At 47.1% G+C, this 21,634-nt stretch overlaps 1 pseudogene; it reads right to left on the bottom strand.

The window, feature by feature from the left end:
- Positions 1 to 3,398: 3,398 nt before the first annotated feature.
- LOC119251172 (lathosterol oxidase-like) lies at positions 3,399 to 20,239 on the bottom strand (annotated as a pseudogene).
- Between the last annotated feature and the right edge of the window lie 1,395 nt (positions 20,240 to 21,634).

The raw sequence follows: 21,634 nt of genomic DNA, 5'->3' as shown, positions 1-21,634 counted from the left end.
AATAGTTCCTCTCTACTCAGTGTCCCACTTGATCTGTAGTTTGTTCTTGCTGGGTTTTTTTTTTTTTTTCCTCCTTTCCGTTGGTCGGAGAGAGCCTACTCAGTGGGTGGGGGAGGGTAGCAGAGTTCTGACTCTTTCCCTTTTTTTAAAAAAAGAAATAATAAAACTTCTCTTTGGCAGAGACTAAAAGTCTCTGTCTTGTGGGGAAACTCACTGTGTATGTGAAAGGGGGAATCTGGTGAAACTTTTCTCAGATGTGACCCAAGAACCCCAACTGTGAACCCAACACCTCTCCAAAATATCACTCCTCACAATGTCAATGTTATAAAAACAAGAAAAGTCAGAGAAACAGTCAGCCAGGGGCACATCAAAGAGAACTGGCTGTAACTGAATGAGGCAATTTGGATTATGGAACATAAAATGTACATTAGGAAAAACTAATGAAATTAAGCACGGAGTTTGGTAATTGTGTCAACATTGCTTCATTAGCTGTGAAAAAAAAAAATACAACTGTATTCATGTAAGATGTTAACAAAGTGGAAATGGTGTGGGATTAATAAGAACTGTACTATCTTTGCAACTTTTCTGTAAATTTAACAGTATTCTTTAAATGTTATATATTTTTTTAATGTCCTCAATACTAAATAAGTTGTAAAAGGAAAAAATGATCTACTTTCCTGTTTTGTTATCCAGAGGCTGGAGAGAGGGGTCCTGGGGAGAAAAGCTGGAAACCTCACACCCAGGGCAGGCTCCACAGTCTCCTCTCCTCTGAGCCCTGCTTCTCTGACTCCTCACAGAGCATGTCACCACCAGGATGCTGCCCTCCAGGACCCCCAACTCTGCCCATTTCAGAACTGGCCCTGTCCTGGCAGCTCCACCAGAATCCAAAACACTCCACCAGAATTGGGAAACAGTCAGACAACCCTTTTTATACCAGGGTTGCCCTGTAAAAGTTTGGCTCAATAAAGAAAAGGGGAGCAATGCTAAACTTTCTCAAAGGAAGGGAAAATTCATTGCACCCCCGGGCGAGCTTCGTGGACCCAAGATGGGGGTCCCTGAAGTCATGCCCGTTGTGGGGGGAGATGTCATTTTATAGTGTGAGGAGAGGTTAGGCAGGAAAACTGGGTTGGCAGGGGGGGAAACAGGTTTAGGGGGAACAAAGTTGTTTTTTCGTGGAGCCGAGTTGTTTTCTCCTGCTTATGGCTTCAGTTTTGGTTTGATGGAATCAGGGGTACTGGTGTCAGGGCCATCTTGTTGTTTGTATGTGGGCTTCCCCATTCCTGGCCCCTGCATCGACCTTTCAAACCAGCCTTTTGTTGAAAAGGGCCAATGGTTCTTTCTTTGGCTACTTCCTGCTGGACAGGGGCGAAGACCAGGGTGGGGGCTCAGGCCTGGTTATGAGACGGTCTTTGCAGGGACCCGAGGATATGGGTGGAGAAGGAGTTGGTTAAAGGTGGTATGGGACAGTTCTTGGATCCGGTGTTGGATGAAATGGAGTAAGCATGGGGCAAAAAGAAAAAATGAGGAGATTAGGATAAGAGGCCCATGAGTGGTAATACCTGGTCCGAGGCTGTGCTGATCTGGAATTGCTGGGCATAGACAGAAGAACTGGAAGTGGCTTGAAGAGATGGGATTAGAAACAGAGGAAGGAGAGGGGCCTCCCCGGTGGCACAGCGGCTGACGGTTGAGCGCTGGGTTGTGAAGCTGCCCGCAGCCTCTACAGCACCGGTTCAATCCCTGGCCTCAAGGCGAGGGTCCCACATGGCGGGCAGACCTCTCCTGCCGCCCACTGCTCCCCTCAGCAGTGTGCTTCGTCAAGTCTGCCTGCTCTGCTCTTCGCTTTGTCTCTGGTGAGTTCTCTCACCCTCCCATGCTTCTGACTGTACCCAGTGCTTGCATAAATAAATCTTTAAAAAAAAAAAAAAAGAAACAGAGGAAGGAGAATCAGAGGGCCTCTCCTCTATAGGCTGAGTGGGATGTGGACCAGGGGCGCAGTGATGCGTACCCGAGTTGGGCCCAGCACTCGCATACATACTGCTTGTCCACAGGGACCGATTTGACCCTGGATAGCTGATGCCAGGACATGTTGCCCAAGACCTTGACAGCCATTGGTGTAGTCAGGATGATCGTGTGTGGACCCATCCACTTTGGCGGAAGTGGTTTTGGAGAGATGGCTTTCAGAAGAGCCTGTTCTCCAGGGCACAGCAGGTTGACAGGTGCATCAGGGGACGGAAGCACAGGTTGTGGCAGACAACGGTCTGCGTGTTCTTAGAGCAGCTGTCTGAGCAAAGAGAAGTATGAAAAATATCCAGCCAATGGTGTCGGTTGGACGGGGAGTTCATAGTTAGTAAGAAGAGGTCTGCCATACATCCGTTCAAGGGGGCTCAGGAACAAGGGGCCACAGGGAGTGGCTCGGAGGTGCATTAAAGCCAGTGGGAGCAGCTCCACCCAGGATTTGTGGGCTCAGTGGAGAGTTTGGCTAGGTGGTCTCTGGTCAGACCATTTACCCGTTCTACCTTACCAGAGGATTGCGGTCGGGAGGGAATGTGTAGTTCCCAGGTGATGCCCAGGGAGGAGACCTGTGGAGTAATCTTTGAGATAAAGGCAGGTCCACTGTCCGAATGGTGATGGTGTCCACCGTAGTAAGAAGAGGGTGTTATCTGCGTTAGGGAGTGAAACACCCGTGAGGATGGAGAGTCAAGGATTGGGAGAGGGAGATGAGAGGGTCTTTGACAAAGAGAGTAGAATCTAACAGACAAGAAGGTGATGGAGGGGAGAGAGCCTGGTGAATAAGCAGGTCCTGGAGCCTGTGTGGAGAATGAACGTTTACAGGTTGGCCCAGTGTGGGTTTTAAGGCCTGTCTAGAGAGACGAGCAGCTGCCGCAAGTGCACGCAGGCAGGGCTGCCATCCTCTTACAGTGGGATCCATTTGTGTAGAGCAATAAGCAACTGGTCGGTGGACTGGCCCAGGTTGGCCCAGAATCCCTAGAGCAACCCCCTTTTGCTCATCTGTCAGTAACAGGAATGGCTTTCCCGGGTCTGGGAGAGCAAAGGCTCATCTCAGAGAGCTTTGTCTGGATAAAGCAGAGAAAACAGGGTGCAGAAACAAAGAAAAGCATCATCATGATCACTGGGTCTACTAGGGGCAGGATCCACGGCAGTAAGGGAGAGTTGGTCCACGTTTGGTTGTCCTGGCCCCAGCTTAGGCTGACGAAGTAGCAATCAGAGGGGGCTTTGCTGGTCAGATGAGCAAGCCCATGAATGTGTTGGAGGAGGGGGAGACACCTGAGTACACACGATTTCTCACCAAAATCTCTCTCTCAGACCTTCAACACTTTTGCTCTCTTTCTTTCTAATGCCATTTCATTTTACCCATCCTGCTTTACATAATCTTAAGGTCACCCTGCAGGGTTTGAATCCGGGAAGGTGGAGGTTTGGGTGGCCGTCTGGAGAGGATTTTTAAAAGGAGAAATTCCAGCTGGACTGACACTGTGTAAGAATCCCAAGCTGAAAATCCCTCCTGCACGTACTCCATGACGAGCTGCAGCTTCGGCCCAGGGGACACTGGACACCTAGGCGTGCTCACTGCGGGACTGAGACTGATCATAGCCTAGGCTTCGTGGAGCAGGAAGATGTGTGGATTTTGCAGCTGAGCAGGTCGTGGTGGAGTAGGCCTGCTCTGTGAATAACCTCTGCCCACCTTGGAGAGTCCCGTTTGGATTCTAATATACTGGTCCCCGAGTCATTCTAAAGGGGAGCTATAGAACCTCTCTATCTGCTCCTTGCAATCTGCACGTTTTACCACCTGGGGCCAAGCCTTTGCAAGAGCTCCTGCATCCTCTGCACCATCCGTGTGCCCAGGGGTGAGCAGCAGGTCTCTCCCACCAAGGGGGCAGAACCTAAGATGGGGGAGAGAGGTCCAGGGTTCTACGCCTCTGGCCCTGGGGCCTCTGGAGGCTCTGCCCACACAGCCCCACACCCCTCTTCTGGTCCTGTACCTGCTCAGCTCTCCACAACCCTTCCACACCCCACCCCTCCCCCACTCTGCTCCCCTCCAGGTGCTTCACCAGTTTCGTTGCCCGCCTGGCCCTTCACCTGCTCTGCTCCAGGGACATCTGTGCTCCAGGGACATCTGTGCTGCCCAGATTTCTGTGCTGTAGTCCTGTGAGTCTCATGCTGCTCCTGGGCCCTTGACTGGGTCCAGACCCTGAGCCTCTCCAAAGCCTCAACCTTCCCTGGTGTACTCCCGTTCCCCATGGCCACTGAGTGGTTGTGCTTTGGGGGTGGGTGTCTTCTGCTGGGTATGGCTCTACTTTTAATCTTTGTTGCTCTCCAGTTCCAATGCTGCACAGCAGCAACAAAATTCCAGGATAATTTCTAATACCCTGTCTCTGGCCCTGATGATTGCTGAAGGGGCCACTGCACTGGAAGGCCAGCCACGTCTTGGGGGAGGTCTTAGGGGGGTGCTGGAGGCCTGTGGAGCTGGACAGATCGTGCTGGCCCTGCTTTCCTGATCCCTCTCCAGCTGGGGGCCTGTCTCAGTGGTGCTGCCGTGCTCCCCAGTGTCCTCCAGCTGGAGGACTGACACTGAGGTGCTGCTGTGCTCCCCAGTGTCCTCCTGCTGGGGTCCGGCCACAGAGGTGCTGGTGTACCCACAGGCGTCCTCCAGCACCGGGCCTAGCGCAGAGGGTCTCCCCTTTGGGGTGTCCTCTAGCAGGGGGCTTGGACCTGCAGCAGTGGTGTGCTTCTGGGCGTCCTCCAGCTCAGGGACTCCTGCGGAGATGACCCTGTTGCCCGCGGTGGCTTCCTTTCCCCTCTTTTGGACTTCCTGCTTTCACAGGATACCTGGCCTTCGGGTATTCCCCAAAACCTCAGGCTGCGGGGGGTGGGGGTGGAGGGGTGGGGGGTGGGGGTGGTGTGGGCATCCGCTCTTTTGCACTGGGTGCTTTCGCAGGATAACTGGCTTGGGGTATTCCCTGAAAACTCAGGTTTGGGGGGAGGGGTGGGGGGGCAGTCCTTGGAATCGGGGTCACCAGGCTCCTGGAAGATGACGCGCTTCAGCACCTGGAAGGTGACACGCCTCAGCCGCTCCTCCCCCTCTTCCTCGTGGTCCTCCTCCCCCGCCTGCTTCCTGGAGCGGAGGATCAGGTAGGTGGCCATGACCTCGCGGTACTTGTTAGCGTCAATGGCCTCCCGAATTTCCTGCCTCTGGTAGCCCAGGCGCTCCATACCTTTGGTTATGGCCGGGTCCTGGGGGCAGAGCGATGGCTCACTGGAGGGCAGGAGTCCCTTGCTCATTTCTGCTACCCAGGCGTGCTGCTGGATGCTCTCCAGGGGTCGGCGCCTCCAGGGGTCCCGTGCCAGCATTTTGGCCAGCAGGTCCCCGCCCTGGACCGTGAGGTAGGAGGTCAGGTGGACGTTCCCGCCCAGGACGCGCTCCCTGATCGCCCTGAGGCTGGGCCCCCTGAAGGGCAGTGTGCCGGTCACCATTTGGTAGGGCATGATGCCCAGGCTCCACACGTCCACCTTGGGGCCGTTGTACCACTGGCCAAGGTAGACCTCGGGGGCCCTGTGTTCTGGGCAACAGCAGCACGTGCTCAGTGCCTGGGGGAAGCCTTGGACAGTGAGCCAGAAGTCTGCCAGCTTGACTTTTCCTTCTCGGGTCAGCACAACTTTCTCAGGGTTGCACACCTCACATCCCGGTGTGCAATGCCTTTGGCATGGCAGTATCTGAGGGCCACGAGGATCTGCTGAAAAAGCTGGCAGCCTCGGTCTCCTCCAGGCATCCACGCCTGCTCAGGTAGTCCTGCAGGTCTTCCCCCTGCACGTACTCCATGACGAGCTGTAGCTTCGGCCCAGTGTCCACCACCTGGAAAAGCTCCACGATGTTTGGATGATAAAGAGCCTTCATGCACCCCATCTCTTGGGACAGGAGCTGGAGGTCAGGCAGCTCGGACTTCCGGATGCCCCTGATGAGCACCTTCGTGCCCGTGAGCGCGTGCAGCGCCAGCATAACCTTGGTGTGGGTGCCCCACCCCAGCGCCTGCAGTGCCTGGTAGCTTTTTGCTTTATGTCCCTGGGGAGTGAGGCGATTGCACATAGCGCCTATGCACTTGGACTATGCAGACTACACTCACCAGCCCTGACTGTGCTCCCAGCCCTTGCGCTACCTCCGCTGACAACTGACTCTCCTACGATATTAACAAATGTACTAGTATTAATAGTACTCAAAAAGTATTCACTAAACCTCACTAAATACTAACAATGCTAACATAACTCAACCAGCAATACTAACTTCACTAGCCTTACTAGCAATACTAACTACACTACAAATAAATGAAAATACACAATCAAAAAAATTACAAATGAGATTAAAAATGTAAAAATATGAAAACAATAAACCAATTACAAACTAACCACTAAATTGAAGAATACAATAGAACAACAACAAAGACCAATAGAGTAAACAACAGAACAAACCACAATTAGAAACTAAAAACTGGAAAAACAAACAAACAAACAAACAAGCAAAACCAGAGAAATGACAAAGGGGAAGAAAGAACAAACAACGAAACAAGAACAGAAGGGAAAATGGGGGAGATCACTCAAAAAATAAAATCAAAAAACTGAAAACTGAAATAAAAGAATAAAGAAAAAAAGCCAATAACAAAACAAAAAAGGAAAATAAAAAAAAAAACAAGGAAATAAAAGGAAAAAGAAAAAGTAGAAAAAAGTATAAGCAAATACAAAAAAAATCAAGGAAAATAATGGAAAAAACAAAGAAAGAAAAATAAAGTAACTAAAATAAATAGCCTAAACAAATAACTAAATAAGTAAACCAATAAACAAACCCAAAGAAAACCAAATACCCCAAAACAGGCTCTCACTGTCTCTCTCGGCGTCCGGAGTGCACAGGTCACTGTCCAGAGCTTCCCGGCTCCTGAGGACACAGGCGCAGTCCGGGCGGGCCTGATGCAGGAGGTGCCGGTGCCGTCACAAGGGCTCTTTGTGGCGTCAGAGCCACAGGCCACAGCCATTGGCAGAGGGAACCGCCAGCGGTTTCTCAGCCTTAACGAAAAAGCTGCCGCTTAAGGACAACCCTTGGAATGCTGGAGAGGCCCTTTCATCTGTCCTGAGCAATCCTGTCCTGGGTTTTGGCTTTTCCAGGCGTCCCCATCCTGGCCCCGCCTTGTGCAGATGCTTTACTGTCGCGCTCACACTGTGGGGAGAACAGCAAACAGGGGGCGCAGGCGGTTGGGCGCGCGCTGGGGAGCTGTCCACAGCCTCTGCCGCGCCCGCGAGGGCCCACGTGGCGCGCAGACCCCTCCTGCCCCGCCCGCTGCTCCCCTCAGCAGTGGATTTCAGTCAGTCTGCCTGTTCTGTTCCAGGCTGTCTCTGGGGAATCCTCTCACCCTCCCGCGAAGTTGGCCTTTACCACAGTTCTTGTAGAAATAAATAAATCTTAAAAAAAAAAAAATTTAAAAAAAAAGGAGGCACAGTTACTAGTGTTGGAGTGAACTAGTAAGGTTTAAATTCTAAAATTTTAAGAGGTAATTTCAGATTTCTTTTTCAGCATGTCTTTCTTTTTGGGGGCTATAATTGTGTCATGGAGTCTATTTTAGTAGAAAAATAACATTAAATAATAATACTATATACACAATAGTTCCTTTGAGAAGGAACAAACTACAAATTCAATAGGTCATAACAATACCAATGTACTTAAAAACTAAACAAAAATGTTCAGTAATTCAGAATACTTCATTTTTTAGGTTGCTTTTAACACTTTTGCCAAAATTGATTTAATAGTAATAAATATCAGGAAGTATAAGTAACATTGTTTTAATTCTATATATATTACATGTATCAGTATGTGCACTTACAAATACATTAATAAGTATCTGAGGAAGGAGATTTTGAGAAGAGGTTAATCATTTTTTCCAAGGTTACCTATATATGATATTCATTCAAAAGTAACAATGACTAATAATTGAGAAACTACACTGTACTTTTGTAGAATTGATAGTGTTCTAGTGATCAAGATATAGAGAGAATGTTGTGATAAAACTGACTTTTCAGTGACGGGGAAAAAAAGCAATATGAATAAGTTTTAAAATAATCCAACAGAGATATAACAAATGGTTATAGGATCTGTAAAAAGGATCAAAACCAATTGAATTTTCAATACCATTTAGGATAACATCAAAATATGAAACCCTTAAGGATATTTTTAATAAAATGTATGTATCTGTAAAGCTATGAAAACGTTATTCTTTAATGGAAATTATAAGACTTAAATTAATGACAATATGAACTCTATTTACAGGCCAGGATGCATACAGCAAAGTTTGGGAGAAAGCACAATTGCAGAGGGGAGCACGGACAGGCAGAAATGACCGAATCACCCTGCAGTAAGAAAAAGGAGGTCAGTGTTTCATGTGGACTAAGAAGAAAGAATTGTGAGATAAAGTCACAGATATTCACAGAAACTAGTCACTCAGAACTTCATGCTAATTGTGAAAATGGAGAGAGCTGTTGGAGAGTGGAGTGAATTGAATAGTTCGTGTTTGAGAAAAATCTCTTTGCATTGGGGAAACTAGATTGTAGGAGAACAAGAATGCAACAGCGAAAACAACTGAGAAAGTTGCAGTAGACAGAGAGAGGAGTGGGTCGTTGCTTAGGATGTTAGCTAATAGAGCTGATTTGGATGGGTATAGAAAGTGAGGGAAAGACAGAAATTAAAGATGCTGTCAAACTTTCTATTCTGAGCAACTTGGTAGATGTAATTGCTATTTGCTTTTTTTTTTAAGTTTTATTTTTATTTGCTGAATTCAGAGAACAAAGAGTAGAGGTTTGGGTAGATAGAAGACTGGTGTAGTTGAAGAGGTTAGATTCCATCTTCTTCTATAAGAAATCACACCACTCTATCTAACAAAGATTTATTGATATATAATGTTGTGGGGAAGAATCAAGGGGTAGGCCCTGTTGCAGGGGTGAAAGAATTCACCAGAGACAGATGAGAACAGACAGGTGAATTTATTGAAATACACTGCTAAAAGAAGCAGAGGGTGAAACAGGAGGGGTGTACTGTTCAGAGTTTGGGTCCCAAGTCTCTATTTATACTCTAGACACCATTGACTGGTTAGGGTGACTAGTCTTGGGTGTGTCCTGACTGATGATCTGAATCAGCATAGAGGGTCATCAGTTCTGGGCTTCACCAGCTTAAGGTCCATGTTTCCATGGCAGTCCCATCCACTCCCTTTATCATTCCAGCCTACCAAACTTGCCTGCTGGGCAATGGGTGGGGTTTAATTTTAATCTTCTTTAACACTACCCCACCAGATACCATTTGGTTTCTGTTTTCCTGCCACAGTGGATACTTTCCTATCTGCGATTTACATTCCCTCTTCCCGGTCTTCACCTGTCTGCATCCGTTAAATTCGGAAGTCTCTGGTGACAGAAACAATTCAAAGCATGCACTTTATGACTTAACACTCTTATATCAATAAGTGTCAAGTAAATTACCAAAAAGGGAAGCCCAAATCCCCAAAGGCTAAACACGGAAGCAATTCTACAATTTCTTAAGAGAGCATTTCTGACAATTAAATTGTAAGTTATGGTGAAATCAAAAGCAGCAAAAGGGGTGAATAGGGTTGCTTTATGTTTTATTGCTAATTCCCTGTCAAAGCCATATGCTTAATTACCAAATATTAAAACATGTGCCCATCAAATTGTTAGGGGGAAAAGAAGTCCTAAGCTAATTCCATACAGGCTTTGTGGATTCCACCCCCACTCCAGACTAAAGCCATCAGGACACCGGGAAAGACAAATCCCATCACCACCAAAAGAGGGTTGCTGGGACCTGAGGGTGGAGTTAAGCAGCCAGGTTTGATATCAAACCAGACACATGGGTCTTGGAGGCCCCTTCTTGGCTTCACTGCTCTTGGCTCGCGGCCCGATCTCAGAGAACCATTGGGTTTCCAGGTCGGCGGAACGGATAGGATGCATTTAAGACTTTATCTCCCTATTTTCTCCCTGAGTTGTACATTTCCTCACTTCCCCTTTCCTCAGAGTGCACTCATCCCTCTTGTGGACCTGACTCAGTATGCTCCTGAATACACCGAGCGGGATGAGGAGAGAGCTCATGCATGGGGATTTACTGAGTTTGACCCCAGCTCCACTTGGAGAGTAAACTCCCATGGGATGATACTCCTCCCGAAGGCCCTGGTATATCTGGTGCTAAAACATCTTCATGGAGGATCTCACTATGGGAGAGATGCCTTATTAGAAACAGTGCGCCCATATTTGAAGGACCCATATTTACATAAAATAGCATACCCGGGGCTGTCAACTATGTGCCAGGAATAACCCCAAGACTGACTCCCACCCTAAAGCCATTGGGGTTCAATATCGGGGCAAGTGCCCTTTTGAGGACTGGCAGGTGGACTTGACACAAATACTTAGAAAAACAGGCAGTTTCAAATACCTAATAGATTTTGTGGACATGTTCTCTGGATGGGTGGAAGCTTTTCCCACAAAGACGGAGAAAGCTTCCAAGGTGGCAAAAGAGCTGCTGAAGGAGATAATCCCTCGATTTGGGTTGCCCAACTCCATCCAGAGTGATAATGGGCCAACATTCATCTCTGACTTCACTCATGCAGTAAGCAATGTGTTACAGATCAACTGGAAATTGCATGCTGCATGGAGACCACAGTCTTCTGGAAAAAATGAACCACACCTTAAAGAAAACCTTGGCAAAACAGTGCCAAGAAACACACCTTCGATGGGACCAAGTATTATCCCTTGCCCTGCTCCAGATAAGAGTGGCACCTAGAAGTGGGCTACAATTAAACCCCTTTGAAACTGTGTTTGGAAGACCTTTGCAGGCCTCAGTTCGGAAAGGTGGTCCAGAAATAGCACAAGATTGCCGCATCATACAATATGTGAAACATATCCAGGAGGTTCTGGCAGTTATTCACAACTTTGCAACTTTGAGGATCTCTATGCCTCCTGATCAACCATTGTATCCCTTCAGACCTGGAGAGCAGGTCTTACTCAAGACTTGGCAGAGTGGGGATGCCAAAAACCAGCTGTCAGAAAAATGCTCTGGTCCACATGACGTTTTGCTAAGCATACATACTTCTTTGAAACTTGCAGGCATAAAACCCTGGGTACATCATTCCAGAGTTAAGCAAGCACCAGAAGGAACTGACCAGAGACAAAGTCCCACTGGTCTTGTGAACCCATTGAGGACTTGAGATGTTTATTTAAGAAAAAGACAAAAACTTGAATGTTACTGACTTCTTTTCTAGTTATTGTTGCAGGATGCCCAAAGATTCACTTTTCTGGATTTTATTTTTAAGATTTCTTTATTTATTTATACAAGCACTGGGTACAGTCAGAAGCGCCGGAGGGTGAGAGAATTCACCAGACCCAGAGCGGGGAACGGTTCAGACAGACTGACGAAATACACTGCTGAGGGGAGCAGTGGGTGTGGCAGGAGAGGTCTGTCGTGCCATGTGGGACCCTCGCCAGTGGCCGGGCATTGAACCAGTGCTGCAGAGGCTGCGGGCAGCCCCACAGTCCAGCGCTCAACCGCTGTGCCACCAGGGGAGGCCCGGATTCACTTTTCTGAAGAAACCCTAAGATGACTAACATGCTCACACCAATCTTCCTTTCAAAGTTTCGGAGATGTGAAATAACATCTAGAATCATGCATATGCTGGCAGTATTTTTTTTTTTTTTTTTTTTTTTACTCAGAAAGGCTTTCAATCTTGATTTTGGTATTGCCTTTTAACTTTTTGCTTTTTTTGTTTTTAACTTCAAGGTTTATTTTCTGCTTGCTTTTGTTACTTTGGCCTATGAGTGAAACTGCAGTTGTATAAGATACCCAACGCGTGATAAACTGTTAATAAAGAGCTCTTTGTGTCTATATGTTATATGTCTGTATGACCTTTCCTTGTGTCCTTGTCTTGGCCTCTAGTGGTTAACAAATTGGTATGCATAGTGCCTATAGACAGTGAAAAAAAAAAGTCTCCAGTTATGAGGAAATAACTGGTTATGGTTTGATTGTCAACATTGTACTACTGAACTAAGCCGGTGCCTTCATAGAGATTGAATATTGTTGTTTCTGCTGTTTTCTGATATTTATGGCAAAGCTTCCCAGAAATCTAAATTCAAGCACAAATTTGGTAGCCTGTCATTTGGCCGATGCAAGGAAATTTTGTGGAACCTCAGTAGAGCTCCTGAGACACTCCACATTTCCTCCCTTTCCTCCTGGGAAGAATATTAGATGAATTTGTCCTACTTGGCTTACCTAGTAGGGAAAACTAGAAGGGAAGCATTGTCACTTGAGAAAATGGGTAACACCTTGACCTGATTATGTATGTAAATTGTCAATGGTGATTGTCGCCTTGTGATATTGTATACTTCAATTGTTTTTTTTTATCGACAGAAATTGTTTCTGGAGAAAATAGGGGTAAAAGGCCTCAACGGATTCCTAGTGATGGAATTGTTGAGTGTAAAAATTTCCTACAAAGGACTGAATAGATCTGGAGATTACCTGAGTTTTACTAAGTTTTGACATAATACTGGTAAATTTTTTTTTGCCTTTCGTTCTGAATCCACAAAAATTTTCTTGTTCCGACTGACCAGGACGTGCAGCGATGTTGATTTTTTCTTTTTTCAGCAGAGCTAACTTGTGTTCACATTTTCTTTCCCCTTCATACACAGCATAAAAATAGTGGTAGTAATTTTTTTTACTACTTATCTCAGAGACTGTTTTTGCATAACTTCTGTAGGGATTTTGTCTGCTTAAACTAAAAAAATTGGACATGAGTTTCATTGTGTGGCTTCCAGGAAGTTGAAGCAGAGCTGAACCAAGAAGAGGAGAACCTGTTGCTTTGTTCGTAGTGTTCCAGAGACCTCCAAAGAAGGTGAGGAAGCTGCCTCCATTGGCAGGACTGGACAACCTGGCAAATGAAAAAGTCCTGGTACCCTCAAGAAGAGGAAAGCCCAGGTGGAGTCTGATGAGACCCACTTTGTTCCTGAAGCCTACATGGGCCAAATGTCAAGAGTTCACTCTGATCCTATATGGAGTATTCCAAAAGCCAGCTAAAATTGCTGTTTAGTTATTCTGCCCTATGATTTTATGCAAAAATAGGTAATATGGCTTACAAGTAGATTTAGTTTGCAAACTTTTGCTATGCTGTCGAAAGAATTTGGGCTCAAGGTTGAGAGAACATGGTTTTTACATAAGTTGAACCAATTTTAAGATTTTTTTCTTGTGATTTTGACATATTTGCTGTCTTGTTTTGGCTAATGCCTCCAGATTTTTTTTGTTTTTGTTTTTTGTTTTGGCTTGGACCGATGAACTGTTTTTCCAGGAATGGAGGACTTTTGCTTTCCACAACGGACAATACCTGGAAAGACTGGTTTTCTTTCACACTGGAACCCTGAACAATTTTCATCTGAGACTGTATCCCAGCATCCATATATTTGATCTTCATCACCATGGAAATGGTGGCAAAAAGTGAAAGGGGGGAATTGTTAGGGGGAAAGGATGTCCTGAGCTAATTCCATACAGGCTTTGTGGACTCCACCCCCACTCCAGTCAAAGCCATGAAGACACTGGGAACTACAAATCCCACCATCACCCAAGGGAGGGTTGCTGGGACCTGAGGGTGGAGTTAAGCAGCCAGGTTTGGTATAAAACCAGACACGTGGGCCGGAGGTGGGGTAGGGTCCCTTGTCTTCATGGGTCTTGGCTCACCGCCAGGTCTCAGTGTGCCATTGGGATTCCAGGTCAGCGGAGATGGGGAGGACGCATTTAAGACTTTATCTCCCTCTTTTCTCCTGAGTTGTACATTTCCTCATTTCCCCTTCTGCCGGGGACCAGCCTCCAGCAAAATGTCGTGTCAGGGGTTCCTGAAAGGATGAGACGGCCGAGAGACTCAGCAGGTCTCTATTTATTTATTATTAGTAATCAACAAAAATACATTATCATGTGTAAAGCAGAAACAATTAGTGTATTATGTTCCCATGGACTACCGGCTCCTACAGGTCCCAGCTAGACGGTAGCCTTCAAGGTTAATAGATAAAAAAACAGACTTAACACTAAAACTTATTATTTCAGCTAGACAATTACCTAAGACAGTGGATAGCCGCCAGTGCTTCCCTATCAGCTAAAGCCTAAGCATCAAGAGACTATTTTATTCACATGGCCTTCAGCCGGAGACCAGGTGCTGCTCAGCTATCAGAACTTTTTCTATTTAGAAACTCCTAACTCAAATAGCTACATTTAAAAACTTTCCCAAGAAACTTCAAGGGAAGGCAAAAGAAGGACTTAAAATAATTATTGTATTGTAATGCTTGTCAGGCATGTTCAATAAGTTGTCTCCCATTGTCAAGTGGGCCAAATTGTTTAATAATTAATTTCTAACAGATAATTTTCCGTGCCGTTTATTTGCAGTATACTGATGCATATAATATAGTGCCTAATGTACCTTTCTGGGGAAATTTTTCTCTTTTTATGACCAAGAACAAAAATTGAAGGAATGTTAGATCTTCAGCCCCACAGTGTGAGGCACAAGGAATCTTTGGCCCCACCGTGTGAGGCCCTTTAACTTCGGCCCCATGGTGTGAGGCCCTTTGAGCTTCGCTGCTTGCCAGTGTCTTATCTGGCTGGGGCAACAAGGCCCCCTGCAGCACCCTTCCCTTGTAAATAAACCTTTTATTAACCTTTGTGTGTGCCTGCAGTGCAGTATTAATAAGTCCCTTTTAAGCGCACAGGTGAGGGGTGAGGACTCACAATCAGGCAACCCGTTTTATTTCGGGGCTGCCCTGTAACACTTTCACTTCTCAGATTACAGGCCATTGATCTGAGAAAATGGGGGGCATCGCACCCTGAAGGGCCTGTTCCCCCATCTCATCTCCAGCTGGCCTCGTTATAATCAGTCACACACAGACAGTCACAGCAAACAGCCATCAGAATAGCCCGTCACAGCTGGTGCTCCTGGTATCCATTACGTTCAGCCTCCAGTACTGGTTATCAGCCCCCGGCCTCACCCAGACACTACACTGCCACAGTCAGTTTGCATGAATTCATCAGGGACAGAAATTATTATGCAGACTTTTTAATCTTGCTTTGTCAGACCTTCATACAGGAACCCTCAGACTGAGAGCTCCTAACAGCCAGGAGCCAGGGCTCAGGACCACGCCAAGTTCTCACCACCAGAATTGGCCTGCAGTACCTGTATCATTGGGAAAATTCCTCTTGAGGCTCCCATGACATTTGGGGTTTCTGGACCTGCCAAGGGGTTGCCTTCTTTACCCTCATGACAGACTCTTGTACCCCTTAAATAGGTGCCAGTTTACTGTTGTCTTGCAGCCTCTGAGATGAGTCTGGTTTCTGGAAACACAACATTCCAGACAAAGCCTTGGGAAAATATCCGTATTTCCAATTGTCTATTAAAGAGAAGGGGAAAAGGAACTTTACTGGATTTATGCAAACTTTTTTTTTTTTTTACGATTTATTTATTCATAGAAGAGCTGGGGTATAGGCCAGAGGTGGTGGGGAGGCTGGTGAGAGGATTCACCAGAGACAAAGTGGGAAACATAACAGGCGGATCTACTGAAACACACTGCTGAGGGGAGCAGCGGGCAAGTAGGGAGAGGTCTGCTGCACCATGTGGGCAGCTCCCTGGCAGGGGATCCATCTCAGGCCATCACGGTGTCTCTTCCTGGTGTTTCCTTCCACGTCTCTAAGTTCTTGGTTCAAGTCCAAAGCCAAGAAGCAAGGGGCCTTCTCCACACGTCTCTCTCCTGTGCATCTCCGGGTGCTCTCTACACTGACAAACCTTTATGTTCCGAGCAAATAGCCCACCAGAACAGCCCAGCACAGATGACACTCCTGGTGTCGATCCTGTTCAGCCCCAGAACTTGCCGTTAGCCTCCTGGGTATCCTGCCCCTGGTACATCAGAGGGCATCAGTGTCTGGCACGCTTTGGGTCATCAGCAGGGCAGGATCTCAGTTTGAAACAAGAGCTTTAGTTCAAAGAAAACAGATCATGAGTCATGTAGCGTGTGTGTGCAGCCTGTGTGTTTGCAGGTTCCTGTCCTAGGTATGGGCCCTTCCTCCCTGGCACCTTCTCAAAAGGACAGAGCTGAGGTAGAGGACAGGGCACTGTCTGTGGTTCTCACCCATGTGCTCAATTGCAACCACTCAGGCTCAGGGAACAGCAACAGGAGAACAGGGAAATAAAGAGTTTCTAAGGGCTCAGTGGCAGCTGTTCACCCCAGATAGTGTCCGCAGTGTCCATTAGTCCCAAATTAAGGTGGCCGTGCAAGGTGGTACAGTCCCATCAGGGAGAGCCTGGAGGTGGGGCACAGCCGCAAGCACCTGGCCAGGATCCAACTCACAGTGGCACCGGGAGGTGCTCACAGGGGGTGCTCCCCTCTCAGGTGACACCCCAATAGGCACAGCCACAGTCTGAATGCCAGGCTGGACTGGAAGGAGGCAAAAGCAGCGGGAGGTGGTACCAGACAGACAGCAGCATGACAGGTCTCAAAGGGGAACTTGCTGCTGTAGCCCCAGTGGGCTGCATGCCCTGGGGTGGTGTGGGGGGGGGACAGAGAGCCTTTGCTCCCAGATTGGCTGCTGCCTTTGTCCATGACACTAATGGGGGCTGGTGGTGAAGTGCTCACCTACTGTCACCCTCTGCCATTCCCTCTGCTGGTTGCAGTGGACACAGCTGTCAGGGTGGCCTGGGCCCTGTCCTCAAGCAGCGGCCTCCTGGAGCCTGCCAGGGCGGGTGGGGTCCATTCAAACCCAGCTGAGGCCCCCATAGCTATCATCCCTAGCCCACGAGGTGGCCTCAGCGAAGCTGTCCTGTGGCACCCACTGCAGGGCGGCCTTGGTGCTGCCCAGAAGCAGCTCTTCTGGGGGCAGGGGAGGGGGAGCCTAAGCCCTAGGGGCTCCTTTGCTTAACCCTGGCTTGCTCTGGGGGAGGGGCCCTCTGAAGGCTGCCTGCCATTGGCAGGAAACCCCCCTCTGCCACCACCTCTAGAGCTGTGCCCACCAGCTCCCACCCGCACATACAGGGTGCCAGGGCAGGAAACCCCCACTGCTGCTACCAGCCCTTTCAGACTCCTGCTCCCACTGGCCTCTGGCTGTGCCCACTGGGGCAGGCCCACCAACAAAGCCCGCATGTCCCACCACTCAGGGGGAAGGACAGAGCTGGGTAAGCCACTGGGGTCTGTAGTCAGTGTCACACGCTATACTATTATATACAAACATACACACATTCACACATATCTATTAATGCCTTTAGTAAATTTTACTTGAAAAAAAATTGCATCATAAATTTGTATCAAATGAGTGAGAAATCCATCTAGGGATAGTGACAGCCCCTCTGCATCTCTACTTCACAGTCTGAAATGTTGGGTGGCATCCTCACCCCTTTCTTACAACCCAGATGTTGCATTAGGAAACGCTGTAAAGTCCACCTCTAAATATATCCAGATCTAACGACTTCCTGTTATTTTCCTGATCACACCCTATAAAGCTACCAAATTTTCCATCCTAGAATCTGTGCTAGTTTCCTACATTTATCTTCCCACCTCTCACCTTCCCCTCTTGATTCTGCACAGCAGCCAGACGGAGGCTTCTAAAGACAAGTTGCACCATGTCGCTCTCTGTCCAGAAAGGTCTGTTAATCCCACATCTTACTCAGAGAAAAGATGATGAATTCCAAACCGTTCTCCAGTGACAAACGCAAATATTTGGCAATTATTTCCTTTTATAGAAAAGTGTAGGTTTTTCACCATGAAACATAGCAAAAGCCCAGTGTATCAGTTTAGTTAAAAATCCAGCAGCCAAATATACTATGTGGCCATCAAGTTTCCCTTTGTAAGTACATTTAGATTCACATAATTTTAAGCTTATTACATAAAGGTTTTAAATATAAACCATCAAAATCTTTAGCTATATAATCCCACATCTGGACTGAATCATGGTCGTATGGATATTTTTTAAAATTCCAGTTTATTTATTGATCAGTAACATGTAACATTTGACAATGATCAGAGAAGAAGCTTCCTGTGTGTAGGGAGATGACAGTGTCATCACACCTGCTAGGAAGTGGGTCACTTGCACTGTCACTACTCGATTCTATCAGACCTGCTGTCTGTCATGCTGAGGCTTCCCCGTGAGCAAAGTATGACAAATGGTCATTGCCAGACCAGCACAGAATATGGAGCTCACTCCTGAATCATGTGTTTGTGTTTCCTTGTTATGGCGCTGAGCCTTGGTGTTATTAAACACAATGCGATTTTCTTAATGAACGTGGTGGGTTAACACAAAAGGACATAACCTGGTCCCCTCAATCATTTACTTTCTCTCCACCTTTTTAAAAATTAGTGTTCAGACAATATGAGTTACATATTCACTGGCTGGAAAGACACAGTCGCCTCTTAGGTCACCCCTGGTGTTTACGCAGGAGGTTGGTTTCTCTTGGTCTCTCAGCATGACCATCTCTCAGCAGGGCCCTCAATGTGGAGTTTCAAATGCTACCAAATCTCCCAGCTGGATGTAGATTATTTTCCTTCATTAAAAATATTTAATAGGGCCTCCCTGGTGGCGCAGCTGTTGAGCGCAGGATTGCGAAGGTGCCCGCAGACTCTGCAGCGCTGGTTCAGTCCCCGGCCACCGGGCGAGGGTTCCACATGGCGTGCAGACCTCTCCTGCCGCCCGCTGCTCCCCTCAGCAATGTACTTAGGTCCTTCTGCCTGCTCTGCCCCCCGCTCTGGCTCTGGTGAATTCTCTCACCCTCCTGCACTTCTGACTGTACCCAGTGCTTGTATAAACAAACAATTAAACAAACAAATAAATCTTTAAAAAAATTAATAATTGGGAAATAATCTGCCCAAACTCTGTAGTCTCTCCATGGAATAACTTCTCATTTTGACCATTCCCTGCTGGCTTTTCCTTCTGTCTCCTTCACATAACTGTGGGCCTTTCCCTTGAAAGGAGTAAGAATTTTTAAATGCGCCTCCAATCCAATCCTGCAATGTAAAATATTGCCCAGACTTTTAGTCAAAGAAGAGGTGAAGATGTGTATGTTGAGCAGAGCCATTAATAAACGGCCTTAAGATTTGAAGCTACAGGCCTCCCTGGTGGCACACGGGGTTAAGCACCGCACTATGAAGCTATCCGCAGCCTCCGCAGCACGAGTTCCATCCCCGGCCAACCAGGGAGAAGCCCACATGGTGAGGCAGACCTCTCCTGTCTTGCCCACTGCTCCCCTCAGCAGTGGATTTCAGTCAGTCTGCCTGTTCTGTTCCCTGCTGTGTCTCTGGTAAATCCTCTCACCCCCCCGCATCTCGGGCCTGTACCCCAGCTCTTGTATGCATAAATAAATAAATATATTTTAAAAAAGATTTGATGATACGAAAGTCATCATCATGAATAGAAATTGTCCAGATATTGACCAAGATGTAGCACCTAAATAAGCCAGCTTGTGGACCATACACTAATAATGAGTTGAATCTAGCCATTTGGGAATTCTCCTATGTTGTCATATAATTTGCTGTATCCTCTCAGCTTTAGCAAGAACAGTGAAGATGGTGGGAATAGTTAATCCATGGTAATGACATACCAGTAAACAATTTCTTGCAAGTTTGATTCTTTAAAAATTTTGGGTATTGGGCCTCTCTGGTGGCCTAGGGGTTAAGCCTCAGCACTACCACCGAGAAGGTCCACTGCAACAGCCTGAGTGGATCCTGGCGCAGGGAGCTGACCCACATGGCGCAGCAGACCTCCTCATCTTGCCCACTACTCCCATTAGCAACGTATTTCAGTATATCTGCCTATTCTGCTCCCCACATGTCTCTGGTGAATTCTCTCATCACCTCCCTCCACGCCCACCCTCCACCGCCCGTACCTCTGACCTTCACCCCAGTACTTCCACACAAAAATTAAAAAAAAAAAAACCTTAATAAAATTGTGAATATTTCATTAGAGAATTATAGATAAATAATAACTCATTGTTGCAAAAAGAAAATAAAGGTTAAAGGCACCAAAATTTGTTACTATCAGGAGAATAACAATTTGTTGGAAGATGTTACCTTCTGGCCATGTGGGGGATATATAAGTGGCGTAAAAAAGTCATAACCTGCAGCATCAAGTACAAGATCCATCTCAGACCCAGCAAACAGCAGAGGCTGGGGACCCAGTGGTGGTGCAGGTGCAGCAAGACAAAATGGGGGACTCAGTCAGCAGCAGTCAGGCTTTGTCATCAAATGAGTCTGATGCAAAACTAGAGAGGGTCCGTCCACCATCCAGCGCTGCTGGGCCGGGAAGCCTAGGCTGGTCTGCAGCCCTGGTCAAAATATACGCAGCCTGGCAGGACTCACGGGTTAGTTTTGAAGTTTGACTTAATATGGCCCTTCGTTTGTTTTCTCTCCATCCATATATAAGTATTTCTCTTTATCTTTTTGACATATCCCTCTTCCATCCATGTTGCCGCAGTGGCATGAATTATGTTTTCTGACCGTGGATGCTATTTCATTATACAAGACACATACATCACCTGAATATGCACACACATGTATACATGTAATCCCAGCTTCTTCTTGATGTGTCACCTGTCTGGGGCATTCAGGTGGTTCCCATAGCTTGGCTACTGTAAATAGTGCTGCAGTGGTGCTGGGAGTGCAGGTCCCTTCACAGGAGAGTATTTATCCTCTATGAGGAGATCCTCAGTGTAGAATTGCTGGGTCCAATGGCAGAAGCACATTCACTCTTTTAAGAAACCTCAATACTGTTTCCATAAGGGCTGGCTCAGTCTGTATCCAAACACAATGCAGGACTGTCCCTTTTTTCCACATCCTTGCCAACACTTGAGTTTCTGGTCTTTTGGATATGGGCTGTTCTCATGGGTGTGAAACTTTTAAACCAGGGAATCATAAAGCCACAAAATGTGGGCAAAAAGAAATCCTGTAACACTCAGGCCAACACAAGGCTGTCTCTCACTGTGAAAGAAAATAATGATGAAGAAATTCAGGTGAATTACCTGCGTGTTAACATTATCAATGGTCCACTGCATTCTTAAGATGTCCTCCTGAAAGCATCCCCATCACCTAGTGCCAGCCTCTCTGTCTCAACCCCCACCCCCACTGCAGTCCTCCAGGTTCTCACCTTTAGGGGCTGATATACACTTCAGAGCCCTGGACACTGCCGCTGCCCAGGGGAGAACACAGCAAAACTTGGTCAGAGATGAGACCACAGGAGGAACTGATGAGTGTAACCCCCCCACCATTGTCTCCATCTACACTGTCCCCAGGGGCTCAGGGATCAAACTCCTATCCTGAGTGTAGCTTCCTCCTTGTCCACCTGTGAGAAGAAACATCATGTGATACCAGGGAGCAGTCAGGTCAGAAGCCTAAAGGAATCTTCAAATCCTGCAGAACAGGGAAGTTTCTAGAACTGTGACTAAAGACCCAGGTCAGGACTTAGAAAACGAAGACAGGATGTGAGGGGGACTGGACCAAATGCTCTCCGGGCAACACACATGAGTGGATGGTACTTCCCATTAACCAGGTAGGCAAGTTCTCCCTGGGACTTGAAAGCCCCCAGGAG

Source organism: Talpa occidentalis, unplaced genomic scaffold, assembly GCF_014898055.3.
Source record: "Talpa occidentalis isolate TD23 unplaced genomic scaffold, MPIMG_talOcc4v2.1 talOcc4.2, whole genome shotgun sequence".
Classification (NCBI taxonomy): Eukaryota; Metazoa; Chordata; class Mammalia; order Eulipotyphla; family Talpidae; genus Talpa; species Talpa occidentalis.
This window is presented reverse-complemented; position numbering and strand designations above follow the sequence as displayed.